General features: G+C 32.9%; 1 pseudogene; it reads left to right on the forward strand.

Annotated features, from left to right (window-relative positions):
* Positions 1–860: 860 nt before the first annotated feature.
* On the forward strand, positions 861–25696 carry LOC132739158 (cullin-5-like; annotated as a pseudogene).
* The last annotated feature ends 973 nt before the right edge of the window (positions 25697–26669 follow it).

The raw sequence follows: 26669 nt of genomic DNA on the forward strand, positions 1-26669 counted from the left end.
AGGTTCAGCAGATGAAAATGGTAAAATTTTGAATTTAGCAACATCCATGCTCCAAATATACATGTCCCAGATTAGAAACTCCTATAATAACTCAATGTACAGCTAGAGACATTTTGCCCAACTTAGAGTATTTATTGAAAGAGTAGGTTACTTTCAATTCTATCATTTATTTCGCAATTACAAACGATTAATAACTTAAGTAACCCAAAGGTGATTTTGTAAAATTGTTTAACTGTAAAGTTCGGGCAATAATTTTAACAAGAAGCGGGGTAGTCTTTTCAATTTTAGGCAGATATATATATATACAATAAAAATTAAAACATTTTCCATTATCAACTGTCAGTAAATCACCATTTTAACAGTCGATATTTTAATATATAGATCTAGTCAAGCTAAATTTGATAAAAAGAGCATAATGTCACTTTAGTTATCGTGGGAAACTTGAGAAATTTATCTTAGAGCTATTTATTCTGAGGCCGATTTAAATTTCCCTGTTGGGTCTGTGTGACTTTTTATGTGACCGATTCACATGTATTTTCCTAGAATATAGTAGACCGATTTCTTATTTTATCTTTATCAAATGCCAATGTGTCATCTTAAACCATTTAACGTTGGCTCATTTCCCGTTTCAAAAACACTAACAATTTTACGTACGTATTCTAAATAAATGGCTATTGTAACGATAACTAAAGATTCTGTTACATCCATGATATTCGTAAGATATTTAGAAACACGGCTGATTAACAAATTATAGAGAGAACATATTCTTGTTCCAGTATCATGTTAATTATGTTATAATTTGTATACATTAGTTATTTTATTTCAAAAGCATTGAAAATAATTGAAGATAAACTAAATAATCATCAAAATTACACTTCAGTAGATATTAGTTCCTTCCCTAGAATTATATCATTTTGTTTCTTGCTCGGTTAATTATCGAACATAAACATTGCTGTGGCGTGAAAATCAAGTGACAACTAAAGTTGTCAAAATGTTGAAGGTAAATTAATAAATATTTTCAATCTTTTGAAGATTATATAGCTCATTCGCCATTTATACGAATAATGTGAATAAAAACAAATTTATTTGTTAACAAGATGACGTGCATGATATAGAGTCAGAAGCAATGTTATTTCTATTTCTTTGATTCATGGGAGGGGGGAATCAAAAAATGCGTTTCTTTGTCATGTTTGCACATTCATGTCTCTAATTTTAATACTTTCACTCTCTGTAGTGCCGATTACAAAATATTACAAGTGCAGATGATTTCTCTTGAATATAGTATTGTTAAGCATGAAATATGATTAGTCATCTGGTTAAATTAGGTCATGTTTTTTAACATAGAAAATAGACAAATAAATTAATTTTTTCCTACAACTTACAAGTAGCCTATATACAAGGGTAAACAAGGTTTATTTTAACAGATTTAACAATATACTTGTTCGATTTTATTTGTAAATGTTTAAGATAGTCCTGCCTGTTTAAACCAAATGAATATATTGACATCAAAATATTATGTGATAATGGATGTAATCAATTCTAAATGATTTATATCCAGTTAAAACAAGATCGGATTTACAATAGTTTTTAAGGCTATAAAAAACAAAGCTTACGCTTTTAATAGCTGTGTCTGTGAAATCCCAAAATCTTACATTCTTTACTTTGGTTAAACACCAAAAGTGTAGTGCTTCAAGTTCAACGCATGCATTTACTTTATTCAACACCAACAGTGCATTAAACTCTGCTTAAGTGAAATTGTCCTCAATATTAAGCATGTCTTAGATGAAAAAGTGATTCAAATGATAGTTAGCTGCTCTGAAATTGGGGAATACAATTTTCCACAGGCAATTATCATTGCCCTGCAATAATGGACCATTCCGGTTTCCACAGGCAATTATCATTGCCCTGCAATAATGGACCATTCCGGTTTTTCGTAGCGGAACATTTAGCCACATCTTTTCCATTCATTGCTAGGTCAACTGCTCACAAACAGTATCACAAACATAACCATGTGTTCTTTTGTGCAAACCAGGTCAACCAGTGACTATGTTTTATCTCAGTGTAGCAATTGGATACCAAGTTAGCCAATTTACATAAAACTGGAAACACTGGAAATGTCAATTGCTCAGGACTTATTACAGTTTGGGCTATGTAAAATCATTACATTTTAGGCTTTTCTTTGTTATTTTAAAACAGTGAAATGGGGATACAAAGAAAACTTTTCCGGGCTCTTTCATGGTAAGCCCAATAAGGGTCTTACAAATAGAATGGTCTGTAGTCAGACCAATTTTACGAAAAAAAGATGTCTCGGCTGAGTCACATGTTTAGGTTATCTATCAACTATGATTTTTGTGCCCCCACGTTAGTGGCAGGCATTTAGATTTACCCTTGTCCGTCTGTCAGTCCGCACTACCGAATAGGGATAGGGGGCCATCTAACTGTAAACAGAACAAAAGAGAACAATAGAGTTCATTCCGTAACAATAGAGTAAGGGGCCATTGGCCCTCTATTAAACAATAGAAAATAACAAAAGAAATGGCCCCTTATTCCATTTCGGCCGGACGTCCGTCCTTCCGTCCGTCCGTTCACTTTTGTGTCGCACGTAACTCAAAAAGTATTTGACCTAGAGTCATGAAACTTTACAGGAATGTTGATCAGCATGTGTAGTTGTGCACCTGGGTATTTTCGTCTGGATATTTTTAGTATTTTCAGAGTTATTGCCCTTGACTTAGTAAAATTTTGCAATTTTCAACTTGTGTCGAATGTAACTCAAAAAGTATTTGACCTAGAGTCATGAAACTTTACAGGAATGTTGATCAGCATGTGTAGTTATGCACCTGGGTATTTTCGTCTGAATATTTTTAGTATTTTCAGAGTTATTGCCCTTGACTTAGTAAAATTTTGCAATTTTCAACTTGTGTCGCATGTAACTCAAAAAGTATTTGACCTAGAGTCATGAAACTTTACAGGAATGTTGATCAGCATGTGTAGTTGTGCACCTGGGTATTTTTGTCTGGATATTTTTAGTATTTTAAGAGTTATTGCCCTTGACTTAGTAAAATTTTGCAATTTTCAACATGTGTAGCACGCAACTCAAAAAGTATTTGACCTAGAGTCATGAAACTTAACAGGAATGTTGATCAGCATGTGTAGTTGTGCATCTGGGTATTTTCGTGTGGATATTTTTAGTATTTTCTGAGTTATTGCCCTTGACTTAGTAAAATTTTGCAATTTTCAACATGTGTCGCACGTAACTCAAAAAGTATTTGACCTAGAGTCATGTAACTTTACAGGAATATTGATCAGCATGTGCAGTTGTGCACCAGGTATTTTCGTCGTGATCTATTTAGTATTTTTAGAGTTATTGCCCTTCACTTAGAAATTTTTTGCAATTTTCAACTTGTGTCGCAAGTTACTCAAAAAGGATTTTACATAGTCATTAAACCTTATGGGCAGCTTGCTCAGCATATTTAGATTTGCACCCTGGGTTTCGCTTGTGGATTTATCCAGTATTTTGTAGAGTTATTTCCCTTGACTTACTAAAAAGATTGACAGAACAGTGGCGCGGTGGGGGCACCCGTGTCCACTAGGCTATGGACACACATTTCTAGTTCTCAAACAGTTGTTATAGTGTATCTGGCTTGTTACTTTGAACACTTGGTAGCCCGAGGAAGTCAGGGGCTATAGGACTACTGCTAAAAATCAAATTATAAGATAATTTATTGTTTAATAAAAAAATACTTTAACCACAAGTTGGCTACATTACATTATCAGTTTTTACTTTAAAAAGTAACAATTGTGTAGATTTGCAATGAAATTAGGAATTTTCTTTTCATTCCCAGGTTTTAAGTAAAAATCTACTGTTCGTATTTGAAAATAGGTCCGAGAATCAAAATCTTTTTTAAGATTATGCATTGTTGAATGACAAAATAGAAATTGATTTTACATAGAGAAAAATGTTATTTAATCGTATCATGTAAATTTTTTATGATATTTCATGATGTTATTTACAAATATATGATGTGTAAATTGGTGCATTTTCAAAATGGCGCTGTAATATGTCGGCAAATTATCTGAACAAGCAATCAATGTTTTTCATCAGAGCATGGCTTTAAAAACATTATTTTCTGAAATATTTATCTTTTTTCACAAGCTTAAAGGTTTTTTAAGAACATCATGTTCTTGGAATTTTTATTTTTGCTCTTGTATTTAATTTTCGCCCTTTTCTTGAACATTTACATAATTTGTGCAGAGTTATACCGAGACATGTTTAATTGTAGCGAGAAGGGTTTACACAGCGCATTTCCAGCCCATTCTATTTGAAAGACCCTGGCCCAATAGATTTTTTTTCTTTTTACATTTACTAAAATAGAAAGTATTCATACTGGCCAGGGCTTCCATTAATGAAAGTTTGGGTGTCATTTACTCCTTGATTTTAACTTACAAGAGACTTCCAAAATCTAATACTTTTTTCTTTACCTATATAATGTGACTTCCAAAATCAGAGATTTTGCAGAATCTGACTTTCAAATTTTGAAACTTAATGGAAGCCCTGACTGGCAACTTGAATACAGTCAGGTTAAAGTACATTGAAGAACCTTCGTTTGAACAGTATTGTTTTCGGTTTTTAGCAATCTTGTAAATATTTACATAATATCGTAAATGTGGGTGCCCTAGTTTATAGATGGATTTATTTTTATTTCGCTGTCATGGCCCACTCATCAGCTTTGGTTAAAACCTTTTTGCTTTAAAAATGATTTAGCATTCAGCGCTACTTATTTCATGTATTAAGCATCTAACAAGCTCTAAACCATTATATAAATGTTACAAAACTCATGTTTGCTCTATAAAGATGGAAAAAATTATTCATTCCTGAGGCATAATGTCATTTTATTATTTCAGCAAGGGCAGTCACAATTTGAAGAGAAATGGCCCTCTATGAGACCATCAGTGCTGAAGTTACTAAGACAGGAACCTGTCACCAGATCAGAATGGCATGATCTATTTTGGTAAAATTACTAATATTTTATTTTACTTGTGTTTATGTACCATAAAATTTTATAACTAAAAGATGAAAGTTATGAATTTCCCAGCTAATCGAAGCCATAATATGTAGTAATATCGTAAATTATGTGCTGGGCAGATTTTTATAATGTGGTTTGTTTTTGAGGTACATTTGTGTAATCTATTGGTCAGGACTGAAAATATCAATTCAATACCAATTAAAGTTTTATAATTGAATGTGAAAATGTATTCTGTAATTGTATGAAAGGTTAAAATTTCTTTCTTTTATTTTGTAAATTCTATAGTTATGAATGATTCATTTCAGGGCTGTACATTCAGTGTGTCTATGGGATGACAAAGGTCCTCAGAAAGTTTATCAAGCATTACAAGATGATATTCTAGAATTTATCAAACATGCCCAAAATGTAAGTATTCTAGAAGTTAGCAAACATGCCAGTAGATATTATCAAGATTTGAATCATGAATATCCCAGCATCTTAGTAATCGTTACAGCTCTATCAAGCTCAATCTGCTTAACTATGCTACTTTGATTGAAACATGTCCAAAATATTTCACAATATATTTGCACATTAAATTGAAATTGTTTAACGATATGTATAAATGTTAACATTTTGTAATTTCAGAGAGTATTACATACTCAGGAAGATTCGGCTCTATTAAAAGCCTACATTGCAGAGTGGGGTAAATTCTTCACACAATGTGATTACCTACCTAAACCATTCATGCAGCTGGAGACATCTCTAGCCAGCAAAACACACACACCCATGCAGAAAAAAAATCAGGGTGAAGAAAGTATTGTCAGAAAGGTAAAACATATATTTGTATTTGGTGTATAAAAATCTATGCAGTTTTCAAACTAAAATTCTTCTATAATACATAATAAAGTATACAATTTAATGTAGAATGTATGACAAACACATCTCCAGAAAATCATTATGTAAAAGGTAAATACTGTATTACAATCAACATTACACAAATGTTGTGATTTTATTTTTCCCTCACCTGTCACAAAGTGACAGGGTGAGCTTTTGTGATCGCTTTTCGTCCGTCGTCCGTCCGTCCGTAAACTTTTACTTTAAATGACATCTCCTCATAAACCACTAAGCCAATTTCATCCAAACTTCACAGGAATGTTCCTTTGGTGATCACCTTTAAAAATTGTTCAAAGAATTTAATTCCATGCAAAACTCTGGTTGCCATGGCAACCGAAAGAAAAAACTTTAAATATCTTCTTTTAAAAAACCATAAGAGCTAGAGCTTAGATATTTGGCATGAAACATCTTCTAGTGAGTGTCTACCAAGTTTGTTCAAATAAAAGCCCTGGGGTCAAAATTGGCCCCGCCCCGGGGGGTCATTGATTTTCCCTATATGCATATAGTAAAAACTTAAAAAATCTTCTTTTAAAGAACTCAAAGAGCTAGAGCTTAGATATTTGGCATGAAACATCTTCTAGTGAGTGTCTACCAAGTTTGTTCAAATAAAAGCCCTGGGGTCAAAATTGGCCCCGCCCCGGGGGGTCATTGATTTTCCCTATATGCATATAGTAAAAACTTAAAAAATCTTCTTTTAAAGAACCCAAAGAGCTAGAGCTAAGATATTTAGCATGAAACATGTTCTAATGGGTGTCTACCAAGTTTGTTCAAATAAAAGCCCTGGGGTGAAAATTGGCCCCGCCCCGGGGGTCATTGATTTTCCCTATATGCATATATAGTAAAAACTTAAAAATCTTCTTTTAAAAAACTCAAAGAGCTAGAGCTTAGATATTTGGCATGAAACATCTTCTAGTGTGTGTCTACCAAGTTTGTTCAAATAAAAGCCCTGGGGTAAAAATTGGCCCCGCCCCGGGGGGTCATTGATTTTCCCTATATGCATATAGTAAAAACTTAAAAAATCTTCTTTTAAAGAACCCAAAGAGCTAGAGCTAAGATAATTAGGGGGGGGCCTATATACAGGTGAGCGACCTCAGGGCCATCATGGCCCTCTTGTTCTATATTCTGCTTGATAGTGTTATTGTTCTGTGGTTGTAGTACAGTAACTATTGCTTTAAAAAAATGTAAATATTGCCCTTTCAGTTAATGTTAGACAGTTTGGAAACCAGCAATATTTTCTCACAACTATAAAAACAGCCCGTACTGCAGGGACAGACGCAATTAAACTGTTGTACGATGCTAGAGAAAATGGGGTGACAGTTTTATAACTCAAAACTTTGTTCATGGTGTAAAACGAAGAATCTCTATGGAATAAAGAATATTTATGATATCGCAATAAACCTAATACTTAAAAAGCTCATATAATTAGTATGTGTGAGGACAGTCATATTTCCAGCAAGAGACCATTGATGGTAAAATTTAATCGTACATTTACAAATATTTTATTTCTTACGATTCTATTAATTGGTTTTATGATTTGATACAGTACAAAATGAAATTAGAACATTTTTATGCCCCACCAAGTGTGGGCAGAGATAATAATGCGTAGTGCACTTGTCATGTCCGTTCATCCTCAGGTCCAGTCCGTATGTCCCACTCTTGTGAACGCTAACTCTTCTTATAACTGGATGGCAGATTTTGCTCTAAACTAATCAGGGATGAACACCTTAATGAATGTAGGTGGTTAAGTAAAGGAAAGATTTTTATTTACTGCGCCCACAAATAACAGAATTATCGCCCTTTTGTTGATATTTTTCACTATGAACTATGTAGAAAATCACGTAGAACGAACTCTCTTAAACGGTGGCAGAATTTGCTTAAAACTTTAAGGGATGAACAATTTTTGTGTAGAATGATAGATAAAGTAAGGGAATTTATTGCTGAACCAAATCTTACAGAATTTATGGCCCTTTGTTGATTTTCCTACCCTATATTACTATGTAAATCTTTGTGAACCGCAATCCTCTTTACGCAGAATGGAGATTTTGGCTTAAAACTTTTTAGGGATGGAACACGCTTAATGGTGTAGCTGGCAGTTAAAGGGAGGCAATTTTTTGCCATCGCAAATTTAACAGAATTATGGCCCTTTTGTTGATTTTTAGCTCACCTTGCACAAAGTGCAGGTGAGCTTTTAGGATGGCCAACCAAATGGCGTCCGTCGTCTGTCGTCCGTCCACATTTTAGATATTCTAAGGACATCTTCTATGATACCGCAAGGCCAATGTTAATGAAACTTGGCAGGAATTACTCTTTGTATGAAGCTCTATCAAGATTGTTTCAAAGAATTCCATTTCATGCAGAACTCTGGTTGCCATGGCAAACGAAAGAAAAATCTTTAAATATCTTCTTTTAAAAGAACCCAAAGAGCTAGAGCTTAGATATTTGGCATGAAACATCTTCTAATGAGTGTTCTACCAAGTTTGTTCAAATAATAAAAGCCCTAGGGTCAAAATTGGGCCCCTGCCCCAGGGGGTCATTGATTTTCCCTATATGCATACAGTAAATACTTAAAAAATCTTCTTTTAAAGAACCCAAAGAGCTAGAGCTAAGATATTTGGCATGAAACATCTTCTAGTGAGTGTCTACCAAGTTTGTTCAAATAAAAGCCCTGGGGTCAAAATGGCCCCGCCCCAGGGGGTCATTGATTTTCCCTATATGCATATAGTAAAAACTTAGAAATCTTCTTTTAAAGAACTGTAAAAGCTAGAGCTTAGATATTTAGCATGAAACATCTTCTAGTGAATGTCTACCAAGTTTGTTCAAATAAAAGCCCTGGGGTCAAAATGGGCCCCGCCCCAGGGGGTCATTGATTTTCCCTATATGCATATAGTAAAAACTTAAAAAATCTTCTTTTTAAAGAACCCAAAGAGCTAGAGCTAAGATATTTAGCGTGAAACATTTTCTAATGAGTGGTCTACCAAGTTTGTTCAAATAAAAGCCCTGAGGGTCAGATTGGCCCTGCCCCAGGGGGTCATAGATTTTCCCTACATGCATATAGTAAAAACTTAAATAATCTTCTTTTAAAGAACCCAAAGAGCTAGAGCTAAGATATTTGACATGAAATATCTTCTAGTGAGTGTTTACCAAGTTTGTTCAAATAAAAGCCCTGGGGTCAAAATTGGCCCCACCCGGGGGATCATTGATTTTCCCTATATGCATATAGTAAAAACTTAAAAAATCTTCTTTTAAAGAACCGTAGAAGAGGTAGAGCTTAGATATTTGACATGAAACATTTTTCTAGTGAATGTCTACCAAGTTTGTTCAAATAAAATCCCTGGGGTCACAAATTGGCCCTGTCCCAGGGGGTCATAGATTTTCCCTATATGCATATAGTAAAAACTTAAAAAAATCTTCTTTTAAAGAACCCAAAGAGCAAGAGCTAAGATATTTTAGCATGAAACATCTTCTAATGAGTGTCTACCAAGTTTGTTCAAATAAAAGCCCTGGGGGTCAAAATTGGCCCCGCCCCAGGGGGTCATTGATTTTCCCTATATGCATATAGTAAAAACTTAAAAAATCTTCTTTTAAAGAACTCAAAGAGCTAGAGCTAAGATATTTAGCATGAAACATGTTCTAATGGGTGTCTACCAAGTATGTTCAAATAAAAGCCCTGGGGTCAAAAACTGGCCCGCCCCGGGGGGTCATTGATTTTTCCTTATATGTGTAATAGCAAAAACTTAAAAATCTTCTTTGAAAAACCCAAATAGTTTGAGTTTAGATATTATACATGAAACATTTTTAAGTAAATATCTACAAAGTTTGTTCAAATAAAAGCCCGGGGGTCAAAACTGGCCCTGCCCCAGAGGTGTCATTGTTTTTTAACTATATGTGTATAGTAAAAACTTAAAAAATCTTCTTTTAAAAAACCCAAAGAGCTAGAACTTAGATGTTTAGCATGAAACATCTTCTTATGGGTGTCTACCAAGTCTGTTCAAATAAAAGCCCTTGGGTAAAAATTGGCCCGGGGGGGCTATATACAGGTGAGCGACCTCAGGGCCATCATGGCCCTCTTGTTTCATTATATACTATGTAGAAATTTTGTGAACTCAACTCCTCTTAAACCGGATGGCAGATTTTGCTTAAACTTCCAGGCATTAACAACCTGAATGTGTAGATGGTAGTAAAGGAAGAATTTTTGCTGCAACCAAATTTAACAGAATTATGGCCTTTTGTTGATTTTTAGTTTTCAACTTGTGGCCCATGTATTCCAAAAAATATTTAAACTAGAGTCATAAGATTGACTGAACAGTGGCATGTGGGGGCATCCGTGTCCTATGGACACATTTTTTAGACACATCTTTTGTGTCTGTAACTGTGTATCAGAATACAAAGAAATTGTTTCAATTTTGTTCTTAATGGAGAATTTGGCTAAGAGTAACTGGTTTATAATTTTAAGTAGCAAACTGATTAATTGTTAACTTAACCTGCTTGTGGAAACTGTACCTACTTATACAACTAGTGCAACAAAGTTAATAGTCTGCAGTGCTTGCTGTTCAGACAGGACTTATTTTAAAATTATTCCTAAAATTATTAATGGATTTTGTCCACATTGAAATATCAACAAGTCCATTTAAGATAATTAGTGTAGTAAGGATTAAAGCAAAGAAAAGGTTATCATGAAGTTCATAATAAGATTGTGTTTCTTTTTGTAGTGAATCTCAGCTCTGATGTAGATGATAAATTAAAGATCTACAGAAAAAATTTGAGAAGGCTTTTTAGAGGCAAAAAGGCTTTTATAAGAAGGCGCCCCAAAAGTATTTAAGGCAAAAGGGTTAACAGAATTTTTGAAAAATCCCGCTGATCCCAAAGTTAAAGAGGAAAAGGGAGAGCTCGCAGTTTTTTGAGAAGGGGGGGGGTGTACGTCTGTCAGTGCTGTATGTATTGTTTACCTGTGTTTTATTTCAACAAATGTTTCATTGAGAACTGTAGTTTTGAATACTCAAAAAATATTTACATTTCAAGTTAACACTTTGAACAAATACAAATGATTATGTTTTTGTGCACATTTTAACTCTTATTTTGCCAGGTTGATTAGTCATCCAGAAAAAGCTTTTCCTACTATTTACTTCAAAAATAATAATTTATCAATATATCAGTACTTTGTCACTTTAAATTTTATCAAGTGGGCGGATAAATAATTGGCTTTATTACATGCTTAACAATATATTTATATAAAATGATAATTACACAGTGACGTTATCAACATATTCTGTAACCACTCATGAAAATTTTGCATCTAGTCTGCAATCCAAATTCCATGATATATATTATAATTTTACACTGAAACAATGATTTATTTTCTTTATAATATCACAAATCTATTATTAAAGAATGATAACTCCCAAATATAAAAATATTCTTATTGAATAAAACCAACAAAGTATTTTACTGATAGTTACCTTGATATATTTCAGCTGACAGAATGTTGTGTGAATGTGTTGGTTACAGCATTCAAGGAGACAATACTCCAGGAATGTGCTCAAATGATTAGATCAAATGAAACTGAAAGTAAGTTCTACTGCTGCATAGATGTGTTTATATTTTATGCTCTACTTGATGCTATTTAATGCTTATAAGATGGGGCGTCTGTTTATTGGTTAAGGTCATTGACTTCAAACCACTTGATCCTCACCGCTGTCCTGACAGGGACTTAGGATTCTTTCATGTGAGGGAGCTATCCAGCTAGCTTACGGAAGGTCGGTGGTTCTACTCAGGTGCCCGTTCGTGCCTGAAATAATGCACAGAAGGACAGTTGAGGTCTTCCTCCACCAGTAAAGCTTGAACACCGCGATATGACCTATACCTTGTCGATGTGACGTAAAACCCAATCAAACAAAGCTTGAAAAGTGAGTGCATCATAAATTCATCTGATACAGATTGCTTCAAGCAGTCCAAGGAAAGTTGGGGTAATAAATATTTCAAATTCTTTTGAGATATTTAACTCTCTTTCTTGTTTCTTGTATTTACAAATGTGATATTGTAAATTATTTTCAGGATTACGTTTGATGTTTAATTTAATGGATCGTGTACCTGATGGTATAACACCGATGCTACATGATCTAGAAGCACATGTAATAAACCAAGGTCTAGCAGACATGATTGCGGCAGCTGATATCATTACATCTGTAAGTTATATTAATCCTTTATTATCACACAAGAAAATCAAACTTGAGAAAAATGTACTTAGAAATTAGGAAAAGTATAAGGATTCAAGTAATAATTTTCATGTTATGTGCAAGTAATGACTGATTTTGCTGTATTTATCACTGGGTAACTAACACAAGGGCTACTTTTGTATATTTTGACCTCTTCTTGGTAAATTACTTGGATTGTTAATTGCTGTTTGCAATGTGTATTTTTACTGTCTTTGTTCACTTCACAATATTTTACTTTTATATACATTTACCAAATATTCATGAAAAATACCATGAATCTGGAGGCAAACTGCTTTAAAACCCTCCATTTGTTTGTCATTATATTTAATGCAGGTAGAAAAGTATTCTTTTATTTTTGTTTTGTTATTTCTGTTAGAAAGATGTTAAAGACTATTGTAGCGATTTGACTGTAAAGATATATATATATAAAGTTAATAAACTATAGATATGGTAAATGAATACATATATAACATTTCTTATATTTTAGGATTCTGAGAAATACGTAGAGCAGTTACTAGAATTGTTTAACAGATTCAGTGCTCTAGTACGTGAAGCTTTCAATGATGATCCTCGTTTCCTCACTGCGAGAGATAAAGCTTATAAAAATGTTGTCAATGATACTAGTGTATTTAAATTGGAAATACCCATCAAAAATAAAGGGTAGGTACATATACAAGCTATTTTAGTATGTGTTGAAGTAAATTTGACATCTGTGTGACAGATTGGTTTGTTGTATATAGGTAGAAAAACCATAGCGATTTGATATACTTCTGTTAAATATTGATGATGTCAGCACTTCTTTACTTAATGAATGTAACATTAGAGGTCCTGTACTAGTAATATTAGCTTTTGTTTTAAGGTAATTTGTATTAGTTTGCTTCTTAATGATCAATTTTCAAAAAAAAGCTAGAAATTTATTAAGAAATGTAAGAAACTGTGTTGATATATGCCATAAACTGTTATTCTCTTTCACGTATGTATCTAGTTGATGTTTAAATCCTTGTCTGGTACATTAGAAGAAAATATCATAAGTTCTTTTTAAATTTTCATGAAAAAAATATTGGGAGTAAAAGTTGTGAAATGGAAGTTTTTGGTAGTGTCTAAGCGAACCTATTAGATAAATCTGGTTTTATTGGCTGATATTTGCTGCCCTGAGCAAAGTAAAAGACTCCTCAGGGAGACTGATATATGGAGGTAGCAGCCTAGATGACCTAGTGTAAATGCTGTCTGAAGTATGTGAATGTGCTAGGTAAATGTACTATTAATTATTTTTATTCATTTTATTACAGTATGGGTACAAAGACACAACCCGAGTCAAAGTGTCCAGAACTTCTAGCCAACTACTGTGATATGTTACTGAGAAAAACTCCACTTAGTAAAAAACTTACATCAGAAGAGGTGGAGAAAAAACTCAGAGATGTTGTAAGTTAAAGTGTTGCTATGTTACTTATTTAAGTTATATCTTCACAGTAATAGTTTCTTAAGATAGTTCAAAACTTAATTGTGTTCCATAGTATTGTTTTGTATGTCAGTTTATGTATAAGTAAATTGTTTATTATGATTTATGAAGTGGTAAAAAGTGTTTAAAACTCTGGTAAATGTGTTTCAAATATGTTTAGTTGTGTTGTGAAAATAGCAAAGTCATGTTTACTTCAGTATTATACTAAATGATATTGACATAATCTTTTAATACTAAACTCAAGTATGAAAAGGTAACCTAGTTGTAATGTAGATATATTGTGTATGTAAACAGTTATTGGTGCTGAAATATGTACAGAATAAGGATGTGTTCATGCGATACCACAAAGCTCACCTGACAAGACGTCTAATCCTTGATACGTCTGCTGATAATGAGAAAGAAGAAAACATGGTAGAATGGTTACGGGTAAGTCTGGCAGTGATATTATATACTGAAACAAAAAAGAAACTTTCTCCAAGTTTGAATGTAGATATGTTAGTACAGTTTTTCAACCCTTTTGAAACTCGATTTTAAGTATAGGATATCGACCGAGTACGAGGTCTTTCCTAAACAGAAAGATCGATGTACGAGGCCGATATCCAACTTACACACCGTAAAACTATATTGGCTTGAGCAATCATTTGATGTAATGCACAAATATTATTATTAACACAGCGCATATACAGGTAAGCTTTTATTAATGTTCTGCTTAAATACATTGCATATTTGCTTTTCCCTTTAAAATAATAATGAAAAAAAAAGCTAAATGTGCAATATGCCAATGAAAAAGTGAATAGGACTGTAATGGAAGGTATGTTAAAGAATGCATAATTATGTTGATATCATTTCGCATCAGACATCGCGGAATCTAGGACATTTGCACCCGGACAGTTGCCCCCCCCCCCCTTGGAACGTTTGCCTCTTTTATTTTGCTGTTGCGACTTGTCACTTGTCAAAGGTCATCTCGTGTATATATTTTTTTTGTATGTCAATGGAAATATTAAAGTTTTTTTTTTTGATGCTAGTTTGATTTTCACAAATTTGCACGAGATTTTTTGTGCATTTAAAGCAGCACGCCTCAAGATTAATGTAAATTTTTATGAAAATTTGGAAATGTATTTCAAAGTAAAATATTGTAAGGTGAACAAATTAAGTAATTTACATATTGCAATCGGCACTTACAATCCAAGAAAATAACCAAAAAGTCGTCAACATATGCAAAAGTAGCCCTTACTGCGTTAGCTACTCAGTAGAAATATGGTAATAAAATACTGCAAAATCATTCGTAAACCGCACATTACATGAAAAATATAACTTGGACCTTGAATGTTTTTACCTTTCTTAAAATTGTATTACTTTTTTCTCAATATTGATTTTCTTGAAATATTTGGGCTCATCTTGAGGCGTGCAGCTTTAAGGCGATGAATTTTGGTAGCAAACAATTCAACAATGAAATATTTTAACGTTTTTAAAACAGGGAGGGGGAAGGGGAATGTCCGACACTTCCAAAGATATGAGGGGGGCAAATGACAGCCACTGCAAAGAGGGGGACCCCTCCGAGGTGGCAACTGTCCGAAGGGTAATGTCCGAATATCCAGCAGACCACGAAAGACTAACATATGTATATTGTTGGCAAGTGTGAGATACATGAACCGAAACTATATTTTATATAGCAGATTATATAGTCTTCTAGAATAAAATATGATTGTTCATCATAACATTTTTAATACTAAACCACTAATAACTTTATTGACATTTCTTTTTCATGACTTTTTAATGATATCCGAATAATACATTTCTATCGTTTCTATCGATATTTGAAATAATAATAGAAGATGTGCCCATTGTAGACTAATGCACATAAAGTACTTGTACATGCATGCCACTATAAGCAAGGTTTGGATTCTATCAATACAAATTTTCTTTAACCTTGTTGTGTAGCATTCTTTGAAACTAAGCCCTGGCTTTGAAAGTTTTCAGAGATGTGTGGAGTTGGCCGCTGGGCCGCCAACTTCACACATCTAGTTTTCAGCAGAAATCAGTTATGATTTTTCTCCGGTTTAATAGAAAAACAGGATAAAGCCTAACTCAAAGAAAGAGGGCGGGGTTTAACGGGGATTTAACAATCTGATTGATCCCGCGGATGGGAATGCTACCAGAGACTTTTCTTTTAACTGTGGGTAGCTGCGGTTCCTAATGCAAAGCGTATATGAAATGGTGAAAAGTTGTGAAATGGACATATTTTTGGTATATTTTTTCGATATGAATTTTTGGTACAATTTTATGTACTGTGAATTTTCTAGAACGTTAAAATTGTTATGGATTAGGTGATTTAAAATCGTAATAAGTATGCTTTGATTACTGATATAGTTTCATATGAATGAACTTGAAGCGTCCATAATTTTATTTTGTGAACTTAATGACCGAAAAACCAGTTAGATACGCGATTCAATAAATGTCAAATGTGTCCTAACTTTGATATGCTGTCCATTATTTTTATTCAAAGATTTGATATAGGGATGCTGGAATAATTGCTTAGTGCATTCAATAAACATCATCATGTTTAAAAAATGAATTTGTAAGACAGGAACATTATGATAATCATTTACATTTTAATGCGTTTCATGTTTTCTTTGTCTGCGCATAGGCAGGTCTATTTTTTTCACGTGTTTTTCATGACCGGGTCTGTCTAACTAGAACAGACCTGTGCACGTGCAAAAGATAGACCTCATTACGGACTTTCTTTTGTTTAAATAGGTCTATCCGAAAAAATATAGACCTGTCACAAACAATAGAGGAGGTGTGTAACGTTGAATAAACATATTGGCTTTTATACGGGGATTAGCTGACCGATTTTGCAAACAAAACGAGTTTTACAAGCTACTACATGTATATAAGTGTGTACATCTAAGTGGTACCCTTGAACAACTGGCACATACTTTGCGAAAGTTTCTTTTTTGGTTCAGTATAGTAGTCAAATGGACTAAGGGGAGCAGTGGCCAAGTGGTTAAGGGGTCTGCCTCTCAACCCTGGGATCATGGGTTCAAGCCCTTACCGGGTCACAACCATATGTCTTCGACTCTTCGTAAGACACCAGTATTGGTTTGTTCCAGGATAGGGACTTGAAGTGATTAATATAAGTTGCAAGAACTTGTTCTGCAATTGAGCTTAGATAAGTATGTTTTAACCGAATGGACTGACACTGTGATTGAGCAGATAATATGTTATACCTTCACAGTCTAACCAAGCATTTAAATATAACAATTTATAAAAAAAAATGTCATGAAATCAAAAGAATTGTCAAATGTTACAGAAATGAAAATAATGCTTGCATTGTCGTAGGTGACAGTGCCAATTGGATATATTTGTGTTTGTTGTTAAATGGGCAAGCTAGTTGGTGGAAGATATTTGATATTGACCTATCTAACTGAAGCAAGTTGTAAGCTGTATGCGTAAACCTGATTTTTAACTTGCTTAATATGAGATAACTGGGGTTCAATGGTATAAAAATATTTTCTAAGCTCAAACTCGGATCTTTAGTATTTGATTTGTCAGAAACCAGCTCAGAATGTACACTGACCAATGAAAATCCTGAGATTTGAGACTGAACTCAGATGTATATCGGCAATTTAATGTTTATGTTCTGCTAATATATGTAACTAACTGAAATAGTTAAGTATTTGCCAGTGAACATTGTGTATTTTTATATACAGGAGGTTGGTATGCCAGCTGACTATGTGAACAAACTAGCGAGAATGTTCCAGGACATTAAGGTCAGTGAGGATCTGAATCTAGAATTCAAAGATGCCCATAGAAATAATAATGAATACATTGCAGGTTTGTATTATAGAGTTATTTGACATATGAAAGAATTGACTTGATGTATAGCAGGCATTAGTTTGTCAACATAGTATACAGTGTAACTTCCGAAAACCGAACACCCATGGGACTTGTCAAAAAGTTCGGATTTCAGAGGTTTCCGGAATTCAGAGGTTTATGATAACGTGGACAAGACTAAGCCACTTAATATCACTAAATTTCAAGTGGTCATTACTCAAAGTCAAAACTTAACTGCAAATGCTTTTGAATTTCTATCAGTTTGTAGAAATGTTGTTAATTGCATAAATTTAAATATCGTCCGATGCTAGTTAATTAAATATTACATCAAATGCAATAAAATCCCTAAAGACGTTTGATGCATACATTGTCCAATTAATTGTCATTTAATCAGCTAATAAACACTTCAAATTAACTGACCGCCGTAAATTACTTTGATTAACCGCATCACTTCAAACATACCTATCACAGTTTGTGATTTTAACGCGTGTCAAATTACACGATCACCGCTAATTAGTAAACAATCGATAGGGAGATTAAATCTTCCTGCAGGGTAAACTTTCTCGATTTACAATGTATTTCACACCTTTGGATATTTCCGGTTTTTGGAGGTAAAATTGCATTGATTTGACTCTAATTTTACGAAAATATCGTCCGGAATTCAGAATTTAGAAGTTCCGGAATTCAGAAGTATTATATTGATAGAAAATAGAAGGGAAAAAATCGGGACCGAAAAAATTGTTCGGTTTTTAGAAGTTTCCGGATTTCAGAAGTTCCGGAATTCGGAAGTTACACTGTAATAAATTTACCCAAATTATAAAAGAAGTTATGATAATCATTTCAGTGCATTTTGCCTATTGCCTATTGGCCCGAATGATATATTTTTTGGAGCCTTTTTCGGAAGTAATGTCCCATAAAGTGAAAAAAATTATCATGAGTGGGACAGAGGGGCATTTTAGTTAAACAAAATAATGCTATTGAGTATTGCTTTACAGTTCACATAGAATGAACTGTTTTATATGTTTCTAGATTTTCCCCAGCCCCCATGGGCCCTGCCACCTTTCCCCTTAAAGTGAAAAAAGCTCTGCTTTTAACAGATGAAATTGATACTTAAACATGGATTGACTGAAAAAATGCTAAAAAGTTAAATTATGAAATAGTTTGCTTATATATTATAATCATCATGTTAATATTAATTGTAAAGATTGAATTTATTTAAAGCTGACACAAACACAGTGTATGCTAGTGTATACTGCTTATTAAGCTCTGGTAACAATGTTATTCTATCACTGATGTTGATATAACATGACATAATGATATTTATTTCAAATGATTATTATTGATTATTGATTAGTAATTGTAAAATGCTTAAGTAATGTTGCTGTATCATTTTTGCTAAGCATTTGGTGAATTTGTGTAATAGATTTGTCACACTTTGGAACCAAAACTAAGCATTAAAGAGCCTGGTCAGACTGCATGGATTTGCTGGCTAACTGAGCTCTATACTAATGACTTTCAACTTCTGATTCCTGTAGATTATGGGTTGGAGAATTTAAAAGGAGGAAGGTAATTTACTTCAATGGTATGTTTCAGATTCAATAAATATAAAGATACTAAATGCTGGAGCATGGGCTAGGTCAAGTGACCGTCTGTCTGTCTCTCTACCAATGGAATTAGAGGACTATATACCACAAGTTGAAGATTTCTACAGACAAAAACACAGTGGAAGAAAACTACAGTGGCACCATCTTATGTCAAATGGAATAGTAAGTTCTTGGTTGTTGTTGTTGTTTTACTGTAAACTTGTTACATTACGAGTCATTAAGAGATACTCTATTATCATAAACAGTTAAATGTTTGCCTTCCTATAGTTAATACAAAATTATTTAGTTGATAACCATTTTGATGAGAACCAAAATAATTTAGTTGATAACCATTTTGATGAGAACCAAAATTATTTAGTTGATAACCATTTTGATGAGAACCAAAATTATTTAGTTGATAACCATTTTGATGAGAACTTAAAGTTTATTTGAACCAGTCTGGCATCTACTACCTGCAAATAAATAGTACTGTTGACTTATGACTAAAGTTGGTCATGATTTCAATACAATCCCTGTATTGAAAAACATGGTACCAATATGCCAAAAATTTTCTTTGTTTTATATTGTTTGAATTGATTTATTAGATAAATATACTCATTGAAGTCTTGTATGGCTGACCTACAAGAATATTTCAACAGTTATGTAAAAAGACTCTCATTTGTACCATTTATTTGTCTATGATTTGTACATGTTACTTTCTAATTACCAGATTTATAATGATTTGTGACTACAGCTGAGAAATGATATAGAAAAACTAGTGCTTGTTTTAACAGTTTTATGTTAATGTTTCAGATAACATTTTGTAATGATATAGGAAGGTTTGATGTTGAAGTGACAACGTTTCAAATGACAGTATTGTTTGCTTGGAATCAGAGACCAAAAGATAAGATATCTTATGAAAGTTTGAAATTAGCTACAGAATTACCTGATACAGAGTTGAGGAGAACGTTGTGGGTGAGTAGAGTTAAAAAAAACACACAAATGTATCAATATTGTCCATTATATTTATGTGTTATATGATAAAATATAAATGTTAGGTGCAAAATGTGATGATTTTTTGTGGGTCATGTGCACAATTTGATATAGACAGTTCTGCTATTAATCAGCAATGAAACATATACATGTAATTTAGTTTCAAACTTAATTGCCTTTTTTTTCAGCAAAGGTTATTGCATTTCTTTATTAACCAGGTTTTCCGAAGGAAAAATCTGGTTATTAGGTTGAGGTATGTCGGCGGGCGGGCGGGCGTAAACAATTTCTTCTGTGTGCAACTCCTCCTACATTTCTCAACAGATTTTGACCAAACTTTCACAGAAGCTTTGTCATCAAGTGCCCTGGTGCATATTGTCAGTGTTTTGTGATTGGATAATATTTGACCTAATTATGGCCCTTTGTTTTTTTCCCTTATATAGAATATATAGTGAACAATTTCTTCTGTACGCAACTTCTTCTAAATTTCTCAAAGGATTTTGTTCAAACTTTCACAGAAGCTTTGTCATAAAGTGTCCTGATTCATACTGTTGGGGTTTTGTGATTGGATAATTTTGACCTAATCATGGCTCTTTGTTTTTTTTCCTTATACTGAATATATAGTGAACAATTTCTTCTGTGCACAACTCCTCCTACATTTCTCAAGGGATTTTGTTCAAACTTTCACAGAAGCTTTGTCATCTAGTGCCCTGATGCATATTGTCGGGGTTTTGTGATTGGATAATTTTTGACCTAATTATGGCCCTTTGTTTTTTTTCCCTTATATAGAGTATATAGTGAACAATTTCTTCTGTTGCCCAACTGCTTCTACATTTCTCAAAGGATTTTGTTCAAATTTTCACAGATTAGCTTTATCTTCAAGTGCCCTGATGTGTATTGTCAGGGTTTTATGATTGGATAAGTTTTTACCTTATTATGGCCCTTTGTTTTGCCATAAAATTTAATTATTAGTGTAATATATCCTATTAATCACAACAAACTTTATTTAGTTATAAAACAGAAACTATCTAGGTTGTTGCAGGGTCCTGTAGAGTCAAGGTCAAGGTCATTGTTGCTAAAAATAGAAAATCTGTTTCCAGTCAGGTCACTGTTACTAAAAATAGAAAATAGGTTTCCGGTCAATAACTAGTTTGGAATAAGATATTTTTATGAAATTTGGTATAAAGCAAGTTTTTATGAAGACCTCACTTGGGATGGCTTTTTGGCCTCCTAGGGTCAAGGTTACAGTTACTAAAAATAGAAAATTCATTATTCATGATTTACATTGCACATAGTTACATTGTTTGTTGCTTGTATTTGTATTTCAGCTACTACATATTTATCTACAATGGTGATAATTGAAAACCTGGTTTCATGGCTTTGCCATGTTTCTTGTTTATTATTCTTTAAAAGTGGTCATCAAATGATGCCAATTGCAAATAAATAATAAATCTACATTTGTGTACTGTTTGAGAAGGAATATTTATTGAGTTTAAAGTCATTTTGTACTGTCTGTGAGAGATACAGACATCATAAATGAGATTTTTTATGGTATGTTGACATTTCAGTCATTGGTGGCATTTCCGAAGATCAAGCGTCAAGTGTTATGTTGTTCCAGTGAAGTTAAATCACCCAAAGATATTACTGATGGTACTCAGTTCTGGGCTAATCAGGAATTTGCCTTAATGTAAGTTAATAGTAACTGAATACTTAGTTTCTATGACAGGAAAATAGATATATCATGAGATAGATAAAGTAGAAGTTGATAAAATTTAGAATGAATTTACTTTAAAGGCCTTTTATGCCTCAGAATGCTTTTATTTATGTTTCTCAAAAGCTTTTTAATTTTGATTTGCTTTTTAGTATCCAAAAAGTTACTTATTGGCCAATTACCATAACAATATTTTTCACGTTTTGCTTTTTGGCAATAAGTACAGTTAGTGAACTGATATTTTCTATGGAAGTCAAAATACTTCTTTCCAGTTACCTCTCTGGCGTGGGTTTGATTCCCGGGAGATGCTTTGGTAGTTTAGCACAGAGGAAGGTAGTCTAGTACTGGTGTAACTCTCCAGGAACGATGGTTAGGAAACTACCCGCCTATATGACTGAAATACTGTTGGGAAAAGGCGTAAAAATGAAACAAACAAAAAACAAAATACTTCATTGTTTACATTTTGCTACTTTTATGACAAATAATTTCACATTTAGCGTTACTTTCATTAGGCAACAAGTAGGGAACATTCTCTTAAACTATTATTTAAAAATTATGTTTATGTACGCCCTTTCTTTAGGAAGTAAAATTTATTTGTTTCTGAGGCATAATGTGCCTTTAATAAACCTATTTCAAAACAATTTGATTATAAAAATATTGTATTTTTTCAGCAAAAATGGTAAAGTTCAGAAACGTGGTAAGATTAATCTGATAGGACGACTTCAGTTGTCAACAGAAAAGAGTAAAGAGGAAGACAATGAAGGAATCATGCAACTTCGTATCTTACGTGTACAGGTATGATACTTCTGTTATTAATGATTTATATTGTTAATGTGTAATTGCTACCAGTGTAGTATCAAATTTTAAACGGATTTTTTTTGCTATGTTATAAATGGTAGAAGTTAGAAAACACTATCGCTTCCCTTAATCAGAAGTAGTTGATTACAGAAGTAGTTGATTAATGTGATTTTTGTTAAGATTATTATTATCAGGAGCAACTGTTTTCTAAATTTATCATTAATGAAGTGAGTAAAAAAAAAAGTTTTCTAAAATTATACAAGCTGTTGATTATTGGTCTACAAGACATTGAGATTTTTCTGTTGATTTATTTCAAATGTAGTGGAATTATCTAGTCTTTTGTCATAATTAGGTTAATATTTTTCTTATAAATGTATGTATTCAATTTCAGGAGGCCATTGTAAAAATAATGAAAATGCGTAAAAAGATCACAAATGCAGCTTTACAGACTGAGCTTGTTGAAATCCTAAAAAATATGTTTTTACCATCCAAAAAACTTATCAAAGAACAAATAGAATGGTTGATAGAACACAAATATATGAGGAGAGACGAGGATAATATCAATCTATTTATTTATATGTCATAGTGTGTGTGTGTGTGTGTGTAAACACAGTCTTGTCCTGCTTTCATATACTGACCTCAACCAATCACAATCAAGAATGTCAATTACTGTTAAGCTGGATGATATGAAAACCAATCATGACTAAGAATACAGATTGGCAGTTGGAAAGTCATTTGTAACAGCTTGTCTGATTGGATGAACAATGATATTGGATTGAGAGCCATTTTAGAACAATATGCATTAAGAATGCAGAAGCAGGGGAAACTGGGAAATGTGCACTGAACTGCCGGTCAAGTTAGTGTACTCTGAATTCCTTTAACAGACGTGAAGTTTTGATTTTATATTATTATATCTTCATCAATATAAGGGCTTGTGTCACTGTTACTGTTTAGTTTACCACCAGACATTTTAGTTATTTTCTGTTATGAAAAATTTGAAGACATCTGGGTACATGAGGTCTTGTTTTAAAGTAAATCAAATATCTATTAAATATTCTTTTTGTTCTGTAATGGCCTTTCTGTTGAAACGTCTTTAGGTCAAGAATATGATGTTTGATCACTATTACATAATGAATTGCTTTTAAAGTGACCAAAATGAAATTTATGGTGTATTCATTCAATTTATAAGGGATTTAGTGTATTTTAGAGTTACGTAAGAAGGAGCTTAAGTTAAATATTGTATTGTCGGCTTATAAAGTCAGCTGGTAAAAATACCATTGTTTATAATGGATTTGTAATTTAAATTTTAAAGTGCATTATTGAAAGAAGTGTTTATAAAAATAAGTTTCTTTCTGTCCTCAATATTTCATAATGATTATCAAAGTAGTGATTTATACAATAGTCATATTAAATGCAAAAACATTTCTTTCAAAATTAAAGATAGTATTATCTGGTGTAGACAAGAATTGCAGTACTTATGAAAAACAAGCCTGAATATTTCATCTGTTAGAATAGAAATATACTTGGTAAAAATTCATAATTTTCTCCATTTTGTTTTATATATCATATATGATGTTTTGTCATCAACCTACTGACTAGTGTGGGCCAGCCCAAATTTTTCCAGACCTCAAGATAACTGGAAAACTATCAGGAAACCTGAACATAATTTATACTGTACAGTTATAGAATTCTAGTTCTGCTATCCCAACTTCTCTCGGCTTAAAGTTACTTTAATAATAATAATTTGTTCTTTATAATTTTACATTTAAGTTAGTTAGTAATTTATTCAGTGGCTCAGAATTTTCCTATAAGGTTGTGATAGACACATTTTAGTAGGGTAACATTTGATCATACCTGCAAACCCATTATGTATATGATCAGTAATATCAACTTGCTGCATTTATATGTCAAATACTGCTTGGTTTATGTTTCATTACCAGTATATTAAGTTATTATATTCCTGTCCTTTCTTTAATTTTTCTTTTTGGACTGTGTTGAAATTTGTTACAATCACCTCATTCAATACACATACACATAAATATATATAGTATCATTTAGAAATAAAGTGATACCATTTTTTCCCATATTTTGATGTTGTTGCCTTTTTAAATTGATATCTGCAATAAACTACAAAAAATTCAAAGGAATGTTTGTTAAGTCCATTTTTTGTAAGCAATTTCATTTCTAAATCTGAATGTATTTTTGTATTCACATAAAACTGTTAAAAGCTGTTTTTGTACAAGAATGTTTGAATAAGACAAGCTAGAACAAGCATAGAAGCAAAGTTAAATCAAGTAATAAATACATGTATATAATTCACTAGTTTCAAACTGTTATTATAATTTAAAGAGGCTTACTGCCAAATATTTCTAAATTACAATATCATTCTTTCTGGATTTTTTTATTGGTTAAAAAATTTCTATTTTAATTTCTATTTAAACGATGCTAATGATTTCTTTATTGCAGGTTTTTTATCCTTCGTGCTTTTAGAATTAGAAAATTTTAATATTGTTTAAAATGCTTCTGTTTGTAAAACATTAAATGAAATCTATGAAGCTTAATTTTGGGAAACAATCTGGTCATTTAAATGCTTGTGGTAGAAGTTGTTTGTTCATAATCTGGCTAAGTTTAAGTGAAACCAAACATAATCTGGCTAAATTAAGGTGAAACCAAACATAATCTGGCTAAATTAAGGTGAAACCAAACATAATCTGGCTAAATTAAGGTGAAACCAAACATAATCTGGCTAAATTTAGGTGAAAACAAAACATCTGGCTAGGTTTAGGTGGAAAAAAACCCAGCTTAGGTGAAAACAAAATATGATCTGGCTGAGTTAAGGTGAAAACCATGTTCTGGCAGTATCAAGGTGAAAAAACAAGACATGACCTTGTTAAAGCCAATGCAGTGATCATTTAATGATGTGTATTTTGCGTCACATATAGGAGGCAGTATGCACTCTTGGAAGTTAACGCTGTCATGAAATGCTATTTTCAGTTGTTCTTTTTTTAATTGAGGCATTGTATTAGATACTAGTTTTATTTTTCTATTATATCTGCCTGTAAATGATCTACTTTTATATATGTGCAGAAATTGAGACTATGCACCAGGCCTGTATATGTTTCTTAAGTTTTACATCCAGTTAAACTGTTGCTAATATACAGAATATAGTAATAGTTATGAAATTGCTGCAAATAAAAACTTGAAAAGTTTGTATGGTGTTTGTTTTTGCGTTATCTAAACTTTATTTATTTTTATCCTTGATGCTGAAAATGTCTGCCGGTCTGCCCTTTTATGTTCTTCTCAGTATTTGCCGGGAAAATATCTAGTCAGTCTTGCCTCCTGTTGGAATAAATGATTCTTGCATAGCAGACTGGCGTTTCTGTGGGTTTTACCCATCCCAGAAATTTCATCTGCCATGGGGGGTGCCAGATGAGTCGCGTGCCAAACAACGTCATTTTAGCGCACTTTATGAATGAACCGCGTTAAAATGACGTCGTTTAAGAAGGGATATATGTGCTTAGAATTACATCATTTCGACGTTGTTATTTAAGTTGTAAGTTCATACGCTATTGTAAGAAAATAGTTATGGATGAAATGACTTTGATTTCCATGATAATATATCATATTGAGGAATATCTGTCCCTCGGGGAACCTACCCATTGGCGGTAACTCGACAAGCCTAGTTACCGCCCATTGGGCGGGTCCCCGCGGGACATATTCCGGTCCGAACCGCAACATATGACAGATATTATTAATTCAACAATAACTTAAACATGGCAAAATGTGCTTCGTTGATTAAACTAGTATTCGATACGAGGCTATTTGGAGATCATGCATATCATTTTGCTTTTCCTTTCACCAGAATCCTGCTTGCCATGGCTGGTTACATTGTATTGTAGGTGAATAGAGTAATTACTCAAATATACAAGTTAGGGTAAAAGACAAGAGTAGTTTCATGATGATGTATAATGTACTTTAAATGCCAGGGAGAGTAGGCTCCACCTATAAGAATAGTTTTGTCTGGTTTTGATGTCAATTTATACACATTTTTTGTCACATCTTGGATGTCAGTTCACTCAACTGGCTTTCCTGCCCATTTTACCTTTAATCACCAATCCCTCGACATTTGTCAAGTGACAGACAAAATATCCCACATGATATATAAATCAGAGATGAGAGACC

This window comes from Ruditapes philippinarum, unplaced genomic scaffold (assembly GCF_026571515.1).
Source record: "Ruditapes philippinarum isolate M1 unplaced genomic scaffold, ASM2657151v2 ctg2258_1_1_1_1, whole genome shotgun sequence".
NCBI lineage: Eukaryota > Metazoa > Mollusca > Bivalvia > Venerida > Veneridae > Ruditapes > Ruditapes philippinarum.